The sequence below is a fragment of the Mobula birostris genome, chromosome 28 (assembly GCF_030028105.1).
Source record: "Mobula birostris isolate sMobBir1 chromosome 28, sMobBir1.hap1, whole genome shotgun sequence".
NCBI lineage: Eukaryota > Metazoa > Chordata > Chondrichthyes > Myliobatiformes > Myliobatidae > Mobula > Mobula birostris.
The window spans coordinates 18749363-18767984 of record NC_092397.1 but is presented as its reverse complement, the minus strand read 5'-3'; positions in this window follow the sequence as shown (position 1 = coordinate 18767984).

The following is an 18622-nucleotide window of genomic DNA, read 5'->3' as shown; positions in this document are numbered from 1 at the left end:
TTCTTCCGCTCCCCGTGGCAGTGCCTGCCAGGTACCAACCACTCTCAACGTAAAGGAATAATCTCTTCCTCCACATCATTGAATTTACACTGTCTCTGAACTTAAAGCAGTGCCTTCAGCTGAATGAATTTTATTTTTTTTTACCAGGAATAATAATGCTGACGATAGGCGGCGCGTCAGCAGGCGGCAGCAACCTCTCCAAACCTGGTGCTGCTTTAATTTATTTATTTCTTAACTTGAGCACTAGGGCACAATTTTTAATTGCACATGGACAGATTATTATATTGCAATTTCTCCTCTACTGTGCAATTGTCTTGTCTATTATTTATTGTACTGTTCTGCACTGTTTTGTGCACTTTACGTTGTCCTGTGTAGGTCTGTAGTCTGGTGTAGTTTTGTGACTTGACTTGACTTTACTGTCTACCCCATATATATATATATATATATATATATATACACACACATACATATATAATTTTTTATATAATTCTGTCACGCCTCTCCTCAGTCACGTAACCGCCGAGGGAAACAATCCCCGCGCTTGGATCATGCCTTCAAACTCCAGCCTTCTATTCCAGTCAATAACTGTACAATATTCAGCTTAATTATTTTTTGCTACTGTTTTGTCACCGAAATTGCACAGGGTGAACTAAGGGCGAGCTAATTAATAATTTGTACAGGTATAAGACAGTAACCAAACACCTCCAATGCCTCGATGATGACGGCAAGATGCCGCCCACTTGCTTCACCATTTGGTTTCCATGGCACAAACAGTTGCTTCCGCAGGTACTCCATTTGGTTGGGCTTGTTGATATCGGGCACGCAGTTAGATTTCTCTTTGAAGATTTAACTGGCTGATGCTGTCGCCTGAAGCACTGACAACACTGGAAAGACAAGACGGCGACTAAATTGGCCCCTCCAAGGTTGGTTGATAGCACATTTCACCCACATTGAACTGATTTCATCTTATTGGTACACCTGATACTGGTAATATAATAATTGATCGGTAACTGAATGAGATAGCGTTTGTTATCCAAATATTAATGAAGATTATAATGATAAAATACTATGTTTAACGATTCAAGCATTGCGAAACAGGTCTGCACTCGTGCTCTTCACTGAATATCTTTGGAAACAACGTCAAAGAATGTCTTTCTGATTCTTCTCGAATAACTAAATATGATAGATAATAACACAATGTTTAAAAGTAGTTGGCACTGCGTGATTGTTCAGTAGATTGTGTCTAATAACACCATTGGGAACACTAATTGAATAAAGCGTAGTTCTGACTGGTACATAAGCAATCTTTAAAGCAGTGTTTGCAGACATTTGTGACATTTTGTACAACTGATCGTCACTACAGTTATAAAATGGGATATTCCGCAATTTACAACATCGTCAGAATTTACTGCCCGGTGCTTGCAGCAATCAGTGCTCCAGGTAATGTTACTTCTTTGCATCACGTTAGTGGTATCGTAGATTAACTGTATCTTGATGCCTTGGGTGTATTATGCATTTGTGCAGTCACTGGACGATGAAAAGCAACCTTCGCCACTGATTTATATTCTAACTGTATTTCGCCTTAATTTAACTGTTTAATTATTCATGGGTATTTGACTGAGGGGTTTGATATATATATATATATATATGTGTGTGTGTGTGTGTGTGTGTGTGTGTGTGTGTGATTTTAACCTAAGCATATATTACCACGTCGTACTATTGTTAACACAACTATATGCCAGAAATGCTTAAACATGTTTGCAAAAGGCGCAGACAGGACAATATCATACATACACATTCCTGGCGGAACTCAGTCGGTCAGGCAGCACCTACGAAGAGGAATAAATATTCAACGCTTCGCATCGAGGCCGTTCGCGAGGATTTCATCAAAACAGGTTGCAAAAACACTACTTCACATAGCATTCTGATAGTGACAGCAATGAGTAACCAGACCCGGTCACCGCCCAGTCGGTGTGGCGTGATAGCTCCCTCTGCAGTCCCGGCTCATTTCCGCTCATAGTGCGGTGGAAGTGTACTCAATGGTCGTGGACACTCAATAACTTGCACGCGGCACCCATTCAAAGTTTGGCATCTCTCTGGTCGTCGGGCACCATAAATTCATGACGCCTCGCTGGTGTCTCTGTGCTTCTTCGCGGAGCGCACAGCGTTTGACATCTGACTTTATACTGGATAAACTGCCAGACTGTGAGCAGTCCGTCCTGAGCGTTTCACATCTTGTGAGGTCAGAAGGCTTTCCCTGCCGTCTCTAAATACCTCCTGATTTCCAGTGAAATGCACTCATGGCTATTTTGTCAATGTAATTATGACATAATTTGATTTTAAATGTAAGGCAATTAAACAATTCCTTTTAAAGAAGTTCAAATACGCCATGCGGTCTGAAATTAAATCCATTCGCTCCACCATACATCCTGTTCTCAGCAAAACGCCATCCTATCAGGATAGCTTTTGAGAACCTCACCTTCCGGGACTGGTATCGGGAACATTGTTCACTACTTAACGGAGATGCCGGAAGGCGCTCTGCTGCCGGTTTCCGGCGTTCATTCTGTAGCCGCCCCCACCCACTCACCGATAAGCCTCAGCTCGCTCAACTCGCTGTCGTCTAGGGGAAGCAGCCTTCGGCCCCGCCAAACCGGATAACTGAGTTTGTGTAAATGCTGTGTGATGCACCCCACCCCGCCAAATAACAGACAATGCACCATTTATGAGTAAATGATTGCAATTTATAGATATTACTGGAACTAAGTAATTAATAGAGATAAAATATAAAAAGAAAGTGAAAGGCGCCAAACTTATCAAAGCTCAACCTCTTCGTGCACAAACAGTTGTTGCTCTAGTAACGATCCTCTTTTCACCATTAAGTCCCCTCTGACCACCTCGACCCACCTTCTGGGACCAACCACGGTGGTCGACCAGATGCTCCACACGAGTCTGTCTTCGTCTCCACTCCTCGTCGAAGAGCCTGGACCTCGGACTCCGGCTCGGGGTCCGCCCCGTCGGCTAGCTCACGGCATCACGTCCACTCTCCCTCTCCCCAGCGCGCCTTCTGCCCAAAAACCCGCGCATCACAATAGTTTACAGGCACACAGGAAAGAATAACATCTATCTCAATTGGTTACCAACTGAATACAACTCCCTCTATAACCCAAACAAGCTGCTAGTGAGAGAACTTTCTCAGCAGTTATATTACCAGAGACGCCATTTTGATTAGCCTACGCAGTAACATAAAAGAAGAAATCCCTTACAATTCCATTAGTTAAATTCTGGACGTGAACCTGATGAGATATAGATTGTGCTTTAAAACCATATACTCAGCGTGATCTGGTCATACACATCTCATGTCTGTCAGCGCAAATGGACTGTTAACCTGACTCCAGAAAATATCCCAAACGACTATTACTCATACTACTCTCATAAATTCACAACTGATCACTCTACGGTAAATGATATTTTTTTTTTCTTAATAACTTTTTTCAGTTAATGTAACAGCGATTGTGATCCTGTCTCGCGGGAAGTGCGGTCTTTCCAAGTGCATCACTCTTTACCTGGTGTCCATGGCGGTAGCCGATCTGATGATGGTCATCGTAGTGATTATATTACAGAGAATAAATTATATCTATTTGTTTGTTAATTTTTTGCTCATACCTCCGGCGTGTTCAGTGCTACTTGTCCTGAGTCTCGCAACATGGGACTGTTCCGTTTGGTTGACGGTTGCTTTCACTTTCGATCGCTGCGTCGCCATCTGCTGTCAGAAGCTGCGGAACCGATATTGCACCGAGAGAACAGCGACTGTGGTGATCGCAACCGTGAGTGCAGCGTGTTGTGCCAAGGCCATTCCGTCTTACTTTGCTGTGGATCGATGGCGTTGTGTCCCTGTGGCTGAATACTCCACGTCACCCCTGTGGAAAGCCTACCAGGTATTTCACAGCATCACAACACCGTTAATACCAATCTGTTTAATTGTGCTCTTTAATGTTTCAACCGTCAAACGGATTATAGCGACAAACAGAATTCGGCAGGTACTTCGGAAAAGCAGCGAAAATCTTACTGATCCAGAGGTGGCGAATCGGAGAAAGTCAATGATTCTGTTGTTCGCTCTTTCAGCCAATTTTATATTATTTTGGATGCCCAATGTTGTACATTCTTTTAGCTGGCAAGTCGAAAACTATTTCTATACAGACAGATATCTCAGCAAACCGACCTATATCCTGCACCAATGTGGGTTTATGTTGGATTCACTCAGTACCTGCACCAACACGTGTATCTATGGACTGACGCAGAGAAAATTCAGGGAGGAACTGAAGAATGGAGTGAAATACCTGTTTGCTGCAGTGGGTGAGATCTACAAATAAAATGTAAACACAATTATTCCCTCTTGCAACATCAAAACAATGATTTGAAAGATTATTTGATTTGAGCTACAAGTGACAGTTATTTTCGAATCTCACTTTCCAGCCGATGAACAGCAATTCAACAACGGGGATTAATTTCTTATATTTTTCACGGGAAAAAAAATATTGTCTCGGCTAGGGTGAATTTTCCGACTACTATAGCTGATCACAGGAATATAGCTTATAAAAAATCAATTGTTGTTTCAATCGAAAATTAACCTTTTGCCTCTGATTTACGGCATATTTGTTTTTAATTGTCCTCTCTTTGAATGACAACATCGGACAGTAACATCAATATAATAATTGTATAATGATTTGGAATGTTCTATCCCTCATAGTAAGTTGTCTATTCTAGAATAGTCGGGAATACCGATGTCACAAGGGATCCTTTATACTACCAGTCACGAATGTGGGGGGATCAGCTGGGATTTGGTCATTGCACTTAGGTAATCCCGGCGCCTATGAAATAAATTAATATTTTGGTGATAGAAGAGAGAAATATGCTCCTCGTTTCTTATCCATCAGACAATAAGGCCCTCAGATATTGGAGAACAAGTAGGCGATTTTACCCATCGAACCTGCCTCGCCATTTCACCATGGCTGATCCAATTTTCCTGTCAGCCACAATCTGCTGATTTCTCATCGTATCATTCATGTCATTTCTCGTGCGGAATCTCTTAACCTCTGCCTGAAACATACTTAAAGTCATGGCCTCATAGCTGTCTGAAGCAAATATTTACACAGATTTGCCGCTCTCTGGCTAAAGTATTTCCCGCTCATCTCCATTCTAAAAGGAGATCTCTCTGTCCTGCGACAGTATCCTTTGATCATAGACTTCACCACCATAGGAAACATGGTAACCACTTCCACCCTAAGAAGGTCATTCATTTTTCGATAGCTTTCAATTCGCTCAACGCTCATTGTTCTCAATTCCAGTGAATGCAGCTTCCAAATAACCAAGCGATTTTTATCTGACAAGCTATTTAATAGTGGAATAATTTACGAGAACCGCCGTTGAACCCTCTCCAGTTTCAGCGCATCATTTCTAAGATGAGGCCCCCGCGGCTGCTCACAATACTCAAAGTGAGGCCACACGAGTGCTTTCCAAAGTCTCAGCATCACATTCTTTCTGGTATGTTTTAGTCCTCCGAGAATGAAGGCTAACATCTCAATTGTCTACTTCACAACAGCCTCAACCTGCAAATGAATCTTTACGGAATCATGCACAAGAGCTGGCAAGTCCCCTTGAGACTCAGCATTAGTCTATTTTCTCTACATTTAAAAGATATCATCCCTTTCATTTCTTCCTCCAAACTGCAAGACTATACACCTCCCGATACTGTATTCCATCAGTAATTTCTTTGCCCACTTTCCAAATCCAAGCCCTTCTGCAGCTACTGTACTTCTCCAAACCTACCTACCTCTCCATATATTTTCATTTCGTCTGCAAACATTGCAACAAAGCCATGAATCCCATTATCCAAATTATTGACATATTAATAATCGGCACAACACAGAACTTCTGGTCACTTGCAGCCAACAAGAAAATGTTCACTTTATTCTCACGCTTTCCCTTCTGCCAATCAGTCAATGCTTTATTAGTGCTGGAATCTCTTTTGCAGTAACCTGATCAGGTAACTTGTTAAGTCGCCTACTATGTGGCGATATGCATTCTTAAAATCAAGTTCACATCAACCTATTCGCATTTGTCTGCACGGTTTTTTTTTAATTTCTTCAGCGGATCCAAAATATTTGACAGGCAAGGTCTTCCCTTGAGGAAAGATTGCTGACCAAGGCCTATTTTATGATGTGGCTCAAGTACCCTGAGGCCCCAGACTGCATAATCGATTCCACATCCTCCCAACCACTGAGGTCAGACTAGCTAACTGGCCTATAGTTTCCTTACTTCTGCCTCTGTTCTTTCCGGAAAACTGTAGTGACAATTTTTAATTTTCCAGACTTGCTGAACTGTTGTAGAATCTGCGATTCCTAAAATATCATTACTAATGCTTCCACGATCTCTTCAACCACCCAATCAGTACCGTGGGTTTTATACCATCTGGTCCTGGTAAGTTATCGAACTTCCAAAACTCTCTTTCGTTGTATGCACTAAGGAAGACAACACAAGACTAATTAAGCATCCCACCTACAGGCTGGAATCAAAATTCGCACCAGAAAAAAAATGCGAAATAGCAATCGGTTCATCGGATGTCCATTTGTGGCCCGTTATGGATCGGGGGAGCGCTTTGACAAGCTCCTTCGCTCCATTTGTAACAAGCAGCACTTCGTACGGGTCGACCATTTTAATTCCATTACACATTCTTATTCCGACATTTCGCTGCACCCTCTCCTGTCATGCCACGATGATGCAATCCACAGCTGAGAAGATAAACGCGTCATATTCCATCTGATTAGTCGCAAACCTGACGAGGTAAACACAGATTTTTTTTTTAATCCAGCCACTTTTCCCTCTCCTTCCCTCTATATTGTTTCAATTTCCCATTCTGAATTCCCTCTTGCCTCATCTCTTCTCCACACCTGCCCATCTCCTCTCTGGTCTCCTCATCCTTCCCGTTCACCGCTCTTCCCTCCTATTCGGCTTCAAATTCAACCCTTTACCTTTTCCACCTATTAACTCCCGACTTCTCACTTCAACCCATTCTCCAATCAACCCACCTTCTCCCATCACCTGTCATCATCCTTCACCTGTTAACTAGTAATCCCTCTTCTCCACCCACTTTCTTCCTCCAGTGTCTTTACCCTTCCTTTTCAGACCTGCGATATGGTCCTGACTGGGACGTTCGACACTTTATTCCTCTCCATGGATACTGATTGATCTGTTCTGTTCCGTCAGCATTTTGTGTGTGTTCCTCTGATCCGTGTGCCAGAATTGCACATCTTCGCCCGTCATTCATCTGTCATTTCGGTTTACTTCTCCTTATAAGCTCATTAAGACATAGAAGCAGAATTAGGCTAAATGGCCCATCAAGACTGCTCCGGAATGCAAGCGTAGCTGGTCCCATTTTATTGCCCTCCCCAGCCCCACTCCCTGGCCTTTTCCAAGATAAGGGACCCAAAACTGTTCACAATACTCATCCCTGCTCTTATAGTCGAGATCTCTTGAAAAACGTAGTCACACTGCGACTGCTTTTCTCACCGACGACACAGTCTGCAAGTTAACTCTTAGGGTATTTTGCACTACGACTTTCAACTCTGCCTCCCAGATTTTTGTTTTTTTCTGCCCATTTAGAGAATGGTCTGCACGTTTATTTAACCTACCAAAGTCCATACAATGTATTTACCAACATCGTAAGTAGTTTGCCACTTACTTGCGCATTCTGCAAATGTATTGAAGTCCTTCTGAGGCCTTCCGGTTTCCCTAAACTACCTGCTCCTCCACTAATCTACGTATCATCTGCAAACTTGGCAATAATCCATCTATCCCACAATCGAAACCATTGACATACTATAGGGAATGACACAAGTCCGATCACAACCCCTGTGCAACACCGTTAGTCACAAGCAGGATCTTTTTATTCCTACTTGCTTCCTCGTACCAATCAGCCAATGCTCTAAACATGCTAGCAGCCTTCCTGCATTCTATGGGCTCTTGCCTTAGGAAGGAGCCTCCTGTGTGGCACCTTGTCATCGGCGTTATTTGAAAATCCATACATTCAACAACAACTTCATCATATTTATTGATCCTACTTGTATTCTCCTCAAATAATTCCAACAGGTTCGCCTGGCAAGATGCTCCCTTCCAGAACCCATGCTGACTTTGTCATATTTGTCCTGTGTCACCGAGTGCACCGGAACATTATCCTTACCAAGTGAGTCTAACCTCTTCCCAGTCACTGAATTCAGGGTAACTGCTCTATAATTCCTTTTCTGCTATCTCCCTTCATCTTAAAGAGTGGAGGACATTTGCAGTTTTCCAGCCTTCCGGAACTACAAGAAAGTTTTATGATTCTTGAAAGATCGTTACAAATCCCTCCACAATCTCGAAGGCGCAGTTCATCTGGTTCTGGTGACGTATGTACGTACTTCTATGTCTTTCAGCATTTTGAGCACCAACTCCGTTATAAAAGCAACTGTACTCACTTCCCTTCCGCCATACTATTTCACACCCGGCATACTGCTAGTGTCTTCCACTGAATCAAGACACTCATTTATTTCATCTGCCAGCTCCTTGTCCCCCCGTTATTATTGCTCCGACCTCATTTTCCAGCGCTCTTATATCCACACTCATCTCTTTCAGGTTTGAAGCTGGCTTTTTGTAGCCACCTTGATATTGTTTGCTGCTTTCCTTTCATAATTCATCTTTTCCTCTTTATCATTTTTAGTTGCTTTCTGCAGGTTTTTAAAAGCTTTCCAAACCTATATGTTCCCGCGAGTGTTTGCCTTGTTGCACGCCATATCTTCTGCTTTTACATGAGCTCTGAATACATCCTTGTCAGCTAAACTAGTAATATTTTCCCGTTTGAATATTTCTTTGTTTTTGGACTGTATCTAACCTGCACTCAGCTCATTTTTTTCCCCAGAAACGCATGGCATTTCTGCTGTACTCTGAACCCCCGATACCTTCTTCCAATTTGATTTTTACCATCCGTTCTAACCAGAATTCCGTTACTCCGGTTCCCACCATCGTGGGAAATTTGTTTAAACCTTCCCCGATGGCGACTGAAAACCTGCCAGCGAGAATATTTGTCCCCCCTTGCATTCAGATGCAAACTTTTATCAGGCCATTCCTCCTCCAGAACAGATCCTAATGATCCAAGAAGCTGAAACCCTGGCTCTTGCACCCGTTACTCAGCCACGAAGTTTTCTGTCATACTATTCTGCTTCTACCATCACTGACACGTGGCCAGATAGCAATGCAGATGTTAACACTCCTACTTCTACTTCTCAGCTTTCTGCCTAGATCTCTAAAATCTCTTTTGGGGAAAATTACGGTAGCCGATTAACCACTGACGTCGCAAGTCGTTCGGATCTGTGTGAGGAAACCGCAGCATCCGTGGAAAACGGACACCACGCACTCTCGCACAGCATCTGCCCACACGCGCACACACAGGGAATATGCAGAGTCGATCATCATCGCACAGTAGCAGCCCTTTGGCGCACGATGTTGTGCTTACTCTTTGCACACTCCGAGATCAATCAAACCATTCGCTCACACGTAATCCTCCATTATTCTATCATTCATGCGCCGATCATAGAATTTCTTAATGTCCCTTATCTCCCAATGAGGGAGATCATTGTTATGCAGGGACCTTCCCTCAGGAGAAGTGAGCGAGAGAGGGTCACATGCAGACACCTTCCACCGGCAGCAGCAAGTGAGAAGCTGGTAGACGGCGGTGAACACTCACTCACCTTCTACATTCGCCTCGATATTTCAATCTTCCACGACATTTTAATCAGTGAGTCAAACACTGGGGTGTTCGACTCCACCAACACCCCTGGCAGCGCGTTCCATGCAACCCCAAAACTCTGTTTAAAATAAAGAAGTTAATTCCACCTCTGACATCATCCAAACACTTTAAAATCAGGCCACTCGCCCCGCCCCGTGTTAGCCATTTCAGTCCTGGGAAAACATCCATTGAGTCACCCCTACTCTCCTTCCGTCGCGAATGAAAAGGCCCTGATCACTTAACCTGTTTCCATGCATGAAGTCTTGAGTGCACATACACACCCACACACGCACGCACACACACACACACGCGCACAAAAACACACACACACACACACACACACACACACACACACTCACACACACCCACACACAATTGGATAATGTCAGGTTCAAACCCGGTCACCTGCAACTCTGGCCCAGCAAAGCAACTCCACATACCGTGCCACCGGGCCTCGCTCACAGTTCAGCTACAGAGGTCTGAAGACATGAATCTCCCCTATCCAGCAAATCATTTTACAGAGTGCCAGTCACTATTCCGTTGCGGCATGACCAACAATGTCAATCTCTTGATATCTCTTTATTGAGTCATCTCCTGAATGTCTCCCCATCACTCCACATGTTTATTGAATCCAAGAGCTATAAAACAGAAACTTAGAATAAATTTAGCTAAATGAAATATGTTGTGAAAATCAAAAAAAAAAGAAAAATATATATATAATATCTCGGTTGTAACGTGAACAAAGTCAACGGACTGACGCTGAAGCCAGTGGATATGCAACTGTATTGTTCAACAAGAAACGAGCAGCGGGCAATATATTGGGGGTCTCTTGGTGTAAGAGGCCTCCAAACCCAATATTACAGAACTTTTTATATGTTAAAGATCAAAGTTAATGGCATGACACTTTATAGTTACAATGTATCTACAATGCTTCCTTTAAATAACATGTAGTTTTCACATACCCATTCCTTCACACACCCTGTCCTGGCCCCCAAAATTAATGTTAAGCAGCATTGTCTTGTTTGCAATAAACTCCAGTACCGCAGATCCAGGGAAACTATTGTTCAGGGCTAAATTTTAACTTCACTCTACAATCCAAGGTAATATCTGAAAATTGATTGCCACTACATTTAATATTTGCAATGCATCCTATGTACAGGATCCACCCTAACAGTCTCAATTCGACCATACTGAACAAAACAAAAAACTGCAGGAAATTCCAAATGTTAAGGAGGATCCAATCAGAAAGAACATCAAAACTACCCTTTACTACAAAACGCCTTCTCCAATTCCCTGCCATATCCTCATTGCATCTACATTTCCACGATCAATCCTAATGGCTACCGACAGGGGTGTAACCAGATAGTGTTCCAGAAATTTGATCAACAGTGATCAAATGCGGCTTTGTCTTTCATATCGTGTTTGTTAAAAAGGTACCGTGCACAATTCTGATTTGATAGAGACAGCTGTAAGAAGCACGGAGGAACATCTGGAGAAGCTTCTAAAATGCCCAGATCGCTGTTGCTGCCACCGTGCGATCGAGAATCTCAGGAGGGAAGGCCTCAAATCCTCGACTTTGCCTGCGGCTTTCGGCCGATGTTGGGGTCGAAGGTCAAGTTGGTCGGAGGCTTGGAAATTGGAGTGCAATTCCAACATCCTCTATAAGGAGATTCTACATCTTCCCTGTGATAAGCGCGGGTTTTCTCCCAAATGCAAAAACAGTAGATTAATTTGTCATTGTAACTTCTTCTCTGATGAGGCGAGGATGAAATTTGATGTTTCTGGGCTCCAGGACTCATCTGGCTGGAATGACCAGTTCCTCGCTGCACCTCTAAATAAATAAAAGAGACGAAGGCTGATGGTGCTGTGGAAAGTTTAGAAGGTGTTCATGGGTTATAAAGGGACATCGACAAACTGAAGAGCTGGGCTGTGAAGTTACAAATTTAGTTCCATCCGGAAAAGTTTGAGGTGATACCCGATGAAAAATCAGACTGGATTAGGGAGTACAAAAGGCAGGATTTATCGCAATATAGAGGAACAGAGGGATAGTGCAACAGAGGGATTTGTGCTGATCCATAAATCCCTCAAAATTTTCACGCACGATAATTGGGTGATTAAGAATGCTTCTGATGTGTTGGTCTTCATTGCTCAGGGGACTGAGTTGAAGAGCTACAGGGTAATGTTGCATCTCTATCAAACTCTGATCAGTCCATTCTTGCAGTATTCTGTTCATTCTGCTCGCCTTATTATAGAAAGCACGTGGAAAGATTGAGAGTGTACAGGGGGCATTTACCAAGATTCTTCAATGCAGAAGGGAGGGGTGAAAAAGAGGAGAGCGGTAGTGATAGGGGAGTCGATAGTTAGAGGTGTAAATGGGAGGTTCTGTGGTCGTGACAGAGAATCCAGGATGGTTTGTTTCCTCCCGGGTGCCAGGGTCAAGGATGTCTCTGATCGATTGCATGACATTCTGAATTGGGAGGGTGACCAGCCAGATGTCGTGGTGCACATCGGTACCAATAACATAGCAAGGAAGAGTGAGGAGGTCTTGGGCAGTGAGTATAGAGAGCTTGGTAGGAAGTTGAAAAGCAGGACCTCAAGTGTGGTAGTCTCAGGATTGATACCTGTGCTAGGTGCCAGTGAGGGTAGGAATAGGATGCTTTGAAGGAGGAACAAGTGGCTGAGGAACTGGTGTAGGGGGCAGGGTTTCAGATTTCAGGATCATTGGGACCTCTTCTGGGGCAGGTGGGACCTGTACAAGAGAGACGGGTTACACTTGAACTACAGGGGGACCAATATCATTTCAGGGTGGTTTGTTAGTGCTATTGGGGAGGCTTTAAACTAGATTTGCAGGGGGATGGGAACCAGAGTGCCAGAGCTGACAGTGTGGCTGGGGTGAAAATAAATGATGTTGAAAGTTTAAGCAAATCCGCTGATAGAAAGGTTGTGAGTGGTGGTAAAAATCTTCTGAGATGTATATATTTCAATGCTAGGAGTACTGCGGGGAAGGCGGATGAGTTGAGGGCGTGGATTGACACGTGGAATTAAGATGTTATAGCAATTAGTGAAACTTGGCTACAGGAGGGGCAAGACTGGCAGCTTAATATTCCAGGGTTCCGATGTTTCAGATGTGATCGAGGCAGAGGAATGAAAGGTGGGTGAGTAGCATTGCTTGTTAGGGAAAATATTACAGCAGTGCTCAGGCAGGACAGATTAGAGGGCTTGTCTACTGAGTCATTATGGGTGGAGCTGAGAAACAGGAAAGGTATGGCCACATTAGTGGGATTGTATTACAGACCACCCAATAGTCAACGAGACTTGGGAGAGCAAATCTGCAGAGAGACAGCAGACAACTGCAGGAAACATAAAGTTGTGGTGGTAGGGGATTTTAATTTTCCATACATTGATTGGGACTCCCATACTGTTAGGGGTCTAAATCAGTATATAGAGGGACCAACTAGAGGGGATGCAATATTGGATCTCCTGTTAGGAAACGAATTAGGGCAAGTGACGGAAGTCTGTGTAGGGGAGCACTTTGGTTCCAGTAATCATAACACCATTAGTTTCAATTTGATCATGGAGAAGGATAGATCTGGTCCTAGGGTTGAGGTTCTGAACTGCAAGAAGGCCAAATTTGAAGAAATGAGAGAGGATCTAAAAAGCGTGGATTGGGACAGGTTGTTCTCTGGCAAAGATGTGATTGGTAGGTGGGAAGCCTTCAAAGGGGAAATTTTGAGAGTGCAGAGTTTGAATGTTCTTGTCAGGATTAACGGCAAATTAAATAGGAATAAGTAACCTTGGTTCTCAAGGGATATTGCAACTCTGATAAAGAAGAAGAGGGAGTTGTATGAAATGTGTAGGAAACAGGGGGTAAATCAGGTGCTTGAGGAGTATAAGAAGTGCAAGAAAATACTTATGAAAGAAATCAGGAGGGCAAAAAGAAGACATGAGGTTGCCTTGGCAGTCAAAGTGAAGGATAATACAAAGAGCTTTTACAAGTATATTGAGAGCAAATGGATTGTAAGGGATACAATTGGTCCTCTTGAAGATCAGCGTGGTCGGCTTTGTGCGGAACTAAAGGAAATGGGGGAGATCTTAAATAGGTTTTTTGCGTCTGTATTTACTAAGGAAGCTGGCATGAAATCTATGGAATTGAGGGAATCAAGTAGTGAGACCATGGAAACTGTACAGATTGAAAAGGAGGAGGTGTTTGCTGTCTTGAGGAAAATTAAAGTGGATAAATCCCCGGGACCTGACAGGGTGTTCCCTCGGACCTTGAAGGAGACTAGTGTTGAAATTGCGGGGCCCCTGGCAGAAATATTTAAAATGTCGTTGTCTACGGGTGAAGTGCCGGAGGACTGGAGAGTGGCTCATGTTCTTCCGTTGTTTAAAAAAGGATCGAAAAGTAATCCGGGAAATTAGAGGCCGGTGAGTTTAACGTCACTAGTAGGTAAGTTATTGGACGGAATACTAGGAGACAGAATCTACAAGCATTTGGATAGACAGGGGCTTATTAGGGAGAGTCAACATGGCTTTGTGCGTGGTAGGTCATGTTTGACCAATCTGTTGGAGTTTTTCGAGGAGGTTACCAGGAAAGTGGATGAAGGGAAGGCAGTGGATATTGTCTACATGGACTTCAGTAAGACCTTTGACAAGGTCCCGCATGGGAGGTTAGTTAGGAAAATTCAGTCGCTAGGTATATATGGAGAGGTGGTAAATTGGATTGGACATTGGCTCGATGGAAGAAGCCAGTGAGTGGTGGTAGAGAATTGCTTCTCTGAGTGGAGGCCTGTGACTAGTGGTGTGCCATAGGGATCAGTGCTGGGTCCATTCTTATTTGTCAAATATATCAATGATCTGGATGATAATGTGGTAAATTGGATCAGCAAGTTTGCTGATGATACAAAGATTGGAGGTGTAGTAGACAGTGAAGAAGGTTTTCAGAGCCTGCAGAGGGACTTGGACCAGCTGGAAAAATGGGCTGAAAAAATGGCAGATGGAGTTTAATACTGACAAGTGTGAGGTATTGCACGTTGGAAGGACAAGCCAACGTAGAACATACAGGGTTAATGGTAAGGCACTGAGGAGTGCAGTGGAACAGAGGGATCTGGGAATACAGATACAAAATTCCCTAAAAATGTCGTCACAGGTAGATAGGGTCGTAAAGAGAGCTTTTGGTACATTGGCCTTTATTAATCGAAGTATTGAGTATAAGAGCTGGAATGTTATGATGAGGTTCTATAAGGCATTGGTGAGGCGGAATCTGGAGTATTGTGTTCAGTTTTGGTCACCAAATTACAGGAAGGATATAAATAAAGTTGAAAGAGTGCAGAGAAGGTTTGCAAGGATGTTGCCGGGACTTGAGAAACTCAGTTACAGCGAAAGGTTGAATAGGTTAGGACTTTATTCCCTGGAGCGTGGAAGAATGAGGGGAGATTTGATAGAGGTATATAAAATTATGATGGGTAGAGATAGAGTGAATGCAAGCAGGCTTTTTCCACTGAGGCAAGGGGAGAAACAAAAACAGAGGACATGGGTTAAGGGTGACGGGGGGGGCAGTTTAAAGGGAAAATTATGGGGGGCTTCTTCACATAGAGAGTAGTGGAAATATGGAATGAGCTGCCAGACGAGGTAGTAAATGCGGGTTCTTTTTTTAACATTTAAGAATAAATTGGACAGATACATGGATGGGAGGTGTATGGAGGGATATGGTCCGTGTGCAGGTCAGAGGGACTAGGCAGAAAATGGTTCGGCACAGCCAAGAAGGTCCAAAGGGCCTGTTTCTGTGCTGTAGTTTCTATGGTTCTATGGTTCTAAAACTGTGTTAACTTTGAGTGGGGTCTTTTGAGAAAGTGCCAGACAACTAGTCTCCAACAATGCTTTCAGAGAGCCAAGTTCAGCCATAATAGTTGAAATGGTGAAATATATGATTGCCTGGGCTGAAGGTTATATGAGTTTCGGTGGCTGCAGCTGAACCGACAAAGACGGAAATGTATCATTGCAAGGGGTTTTGAAGGGTATAAAAAGGGCACATTCTTCATTGCAAGAGGGAAATAAGGTTTTGTATTTGACTACATAATGGCTGGAGTTGAAGAAGGGAACACTCTGCTGAAAGAGGAAGATGGAGCGAGAGGCAGACAGAGAGAGAGAGAGAGGGAGAGAGAGAGCGAGAGAGAGCGAGAGAGCGTCAGAGAAGGAGATAGATGAACTGTAATAAAGTGTTTTGTCTTCTCACGTGTGCAGTGTCTCCCTTGTTTGAAAATGCACATATGAATACCATGAGCTCAACCAAAATGAACACTCAATGAATTTTAAAATATTTTTTATTCCAAAAATATTGTTATATAAGCGCATGAGTACACCGGTGATGGAAGGATATGAGTTACCGGCAGAAAACACTTTAGCTGGAGGGGACACAGACAGGTGTATCTGTGGAATTCGGTGAGATTGCAGGACGCTGCGTTGTCATTAACGTTTCATGGCTAAGGGTATCTCGGAGAAGGTGCAGGCCATTCTGAAAGTTCACGGTGATCAGCCAGGGGTCGTGGTCGTTATTAGAACTAACAACAAAGAGAAAAGATCCCGCTAAGAGGATCCAAGTAGTTGTGCAGATCTGGGTGCAGATCTCAGCATTACTCTTGTTGCTACATGATTGTGAGAGGAGAGATTGTAAGGTAATGCAGTTCAATGTGTGGCTAAAATCTGGTGCAAGCGGAAGAGCAACAGGTACACAGATCTTCCAGGATAGTTGGGACTGGTGTAAGGATGATGTTTTATTCTCCAACCGAAAGGAAGCTTATTTTCTCATGGGTCAGTTTACTAGAGCTTCCTTGAAGAAAGTTAACATAAGGCATGCGGATGGGGTGTGGTGGGTTGGTGGGGGAGGGACAGGTCAGCAAGTCGCATCTTGCGGAAGATAAGCAATTGTTCTAGTGGACACCAAGAGGAAGTCCAAATGAAGCCTTGTTGATGAGTATAATGGCACTGTGGGTTTGGATCTTGTTTATTTCAGTACAGGACGCATAACAGTCAAGGCAGATGTACTTAGAGCCTGGATTAGTACATGGCACGGTGATCATTCCATTACAGAGATCTGGTTAAGTGTAGGGCAGGAATGATAGCTAAACCTTCCAGGATTCAGATGATTCAAACAGTCCATACGGAGGTAAAAGAGGCTGGGGAGCTGCAATATTGATCAGGTAGAACGTCATAAGGTCAAGGTCATCACAGTGGCTCATCAAGTAAGACAGGGATTTCAAACTCAGTTTAGGTCACGGGCCGGCTTCGGCAAAATGCGACTTCATGCGGGCCGGATCAGTGGTGCACGCGCGTGCTCCCACAGCTTTCGTTGCCTTCGTTTTTTCAACCTGCTCTCGTATGTCTCAGAGTCTGCTGTAATTACAAAGTGTTTCACTTCACGAGTTTTGTTTCTTATGAAGAAGATTGCCGAGCAAGCATTATTCTTTATGATTGGTGTTAACTTACAGTCGTAGGCTACAAGAAAGTTGTGATGCGGAAGAAAAAACGATGCTATTTTGGCTAAGATTGTTCTGGGAGTCACATCCTTTCCATTAATAAACTATCTGAAATCAAATATTAGCAGATACAAATGTAGACCTAAAGAAACAAATTGTAAATGTAGGCTACACAAATGCACCTAGTTTTCATCAGCCTGCTTCCAGCAAACAAACGCAGACAATGAACACAGTTAGCCTCTAACTTTCATTGAAGTGAACACGTTTACAATAATAGAATAGTCAGAAAATGAATGAATCACAATATTCTGACAGTCAATATTTCATGATGCATTTTGCTTACAAGTCGCAGTGCATCGAACAGTGTCATTCATATTTCACTTAGCGGCTTACAGACACCTGAGATCTCTTGGCTTTAACCAGTCTGTCAACCTCAGGGACCAGTTTCTGGGCAGTTGTCATTTTCATAATGTCATTTAATTGTCTGTGTGTAAGCTGCGAGCTCAGTTTGGATTTGTTAATGCTCATCAAGGAGAACGCCTGCTCACAGAGATATGTTGTCCCAAGCACGCAAAGGATCTTTGATGCAAAGTGTGTTATCCTGGGGTACATCGGTCCCAGGTATTGATAGAATGCGTCCAGACCCAAACTCTCAAATATATATTTCAAAGCCGAGTTACACTGAATTTCATTTAGATCCATTTGGAGTTCCTCCGGCACATCTAATGCTGTGTTGACGGCAAAACGGCGAGCAAAACAGTGAGAATTCCTTCTCGAGCTGAGTGAGGACTTGGAAACGATTCTGTAACTCACATTTTAGCCGTGATATTTTGCCCTTCTACCTATTCATGTTGTCATCATTCCCATGAGCGACACGCACGGACTGCAAAGAGGGGAATTGAGCTGGAAAGCTCCGGGATAGTTGCATCTCCCACAGGCCTAATTTAATTTGAAAGGCATGAATGCTGTCGGAGTATTCTGTAACACGTTTGTTGCGGCCTTGCATGTTAACATGAAGTACATTTAAATGCTCTGTTATATCGACCAAAAATGCAAGATCATGAAGCCAGTCTGGGTCATCCGGTCTGTCACTGGTTTCCCTTTCTGGTTCATGAATCGTCCAACTTCCGCACGTAATTGTAAAAAAAGAACGTCTCAGCACAACCACTCTACTGAACCAGCAGTCTTCAGTGTGATAGGGTAGGCCGTGTCCAATATTACTTCCGGACAAAATTGTTTTCCAAGTACACACAACAAGCTTCTGCGCACCAGGCGACACAGAGAGCGGTGGGGGAGAGAGAGAGTTCGGATGCCGTACAGATACATAATAAAT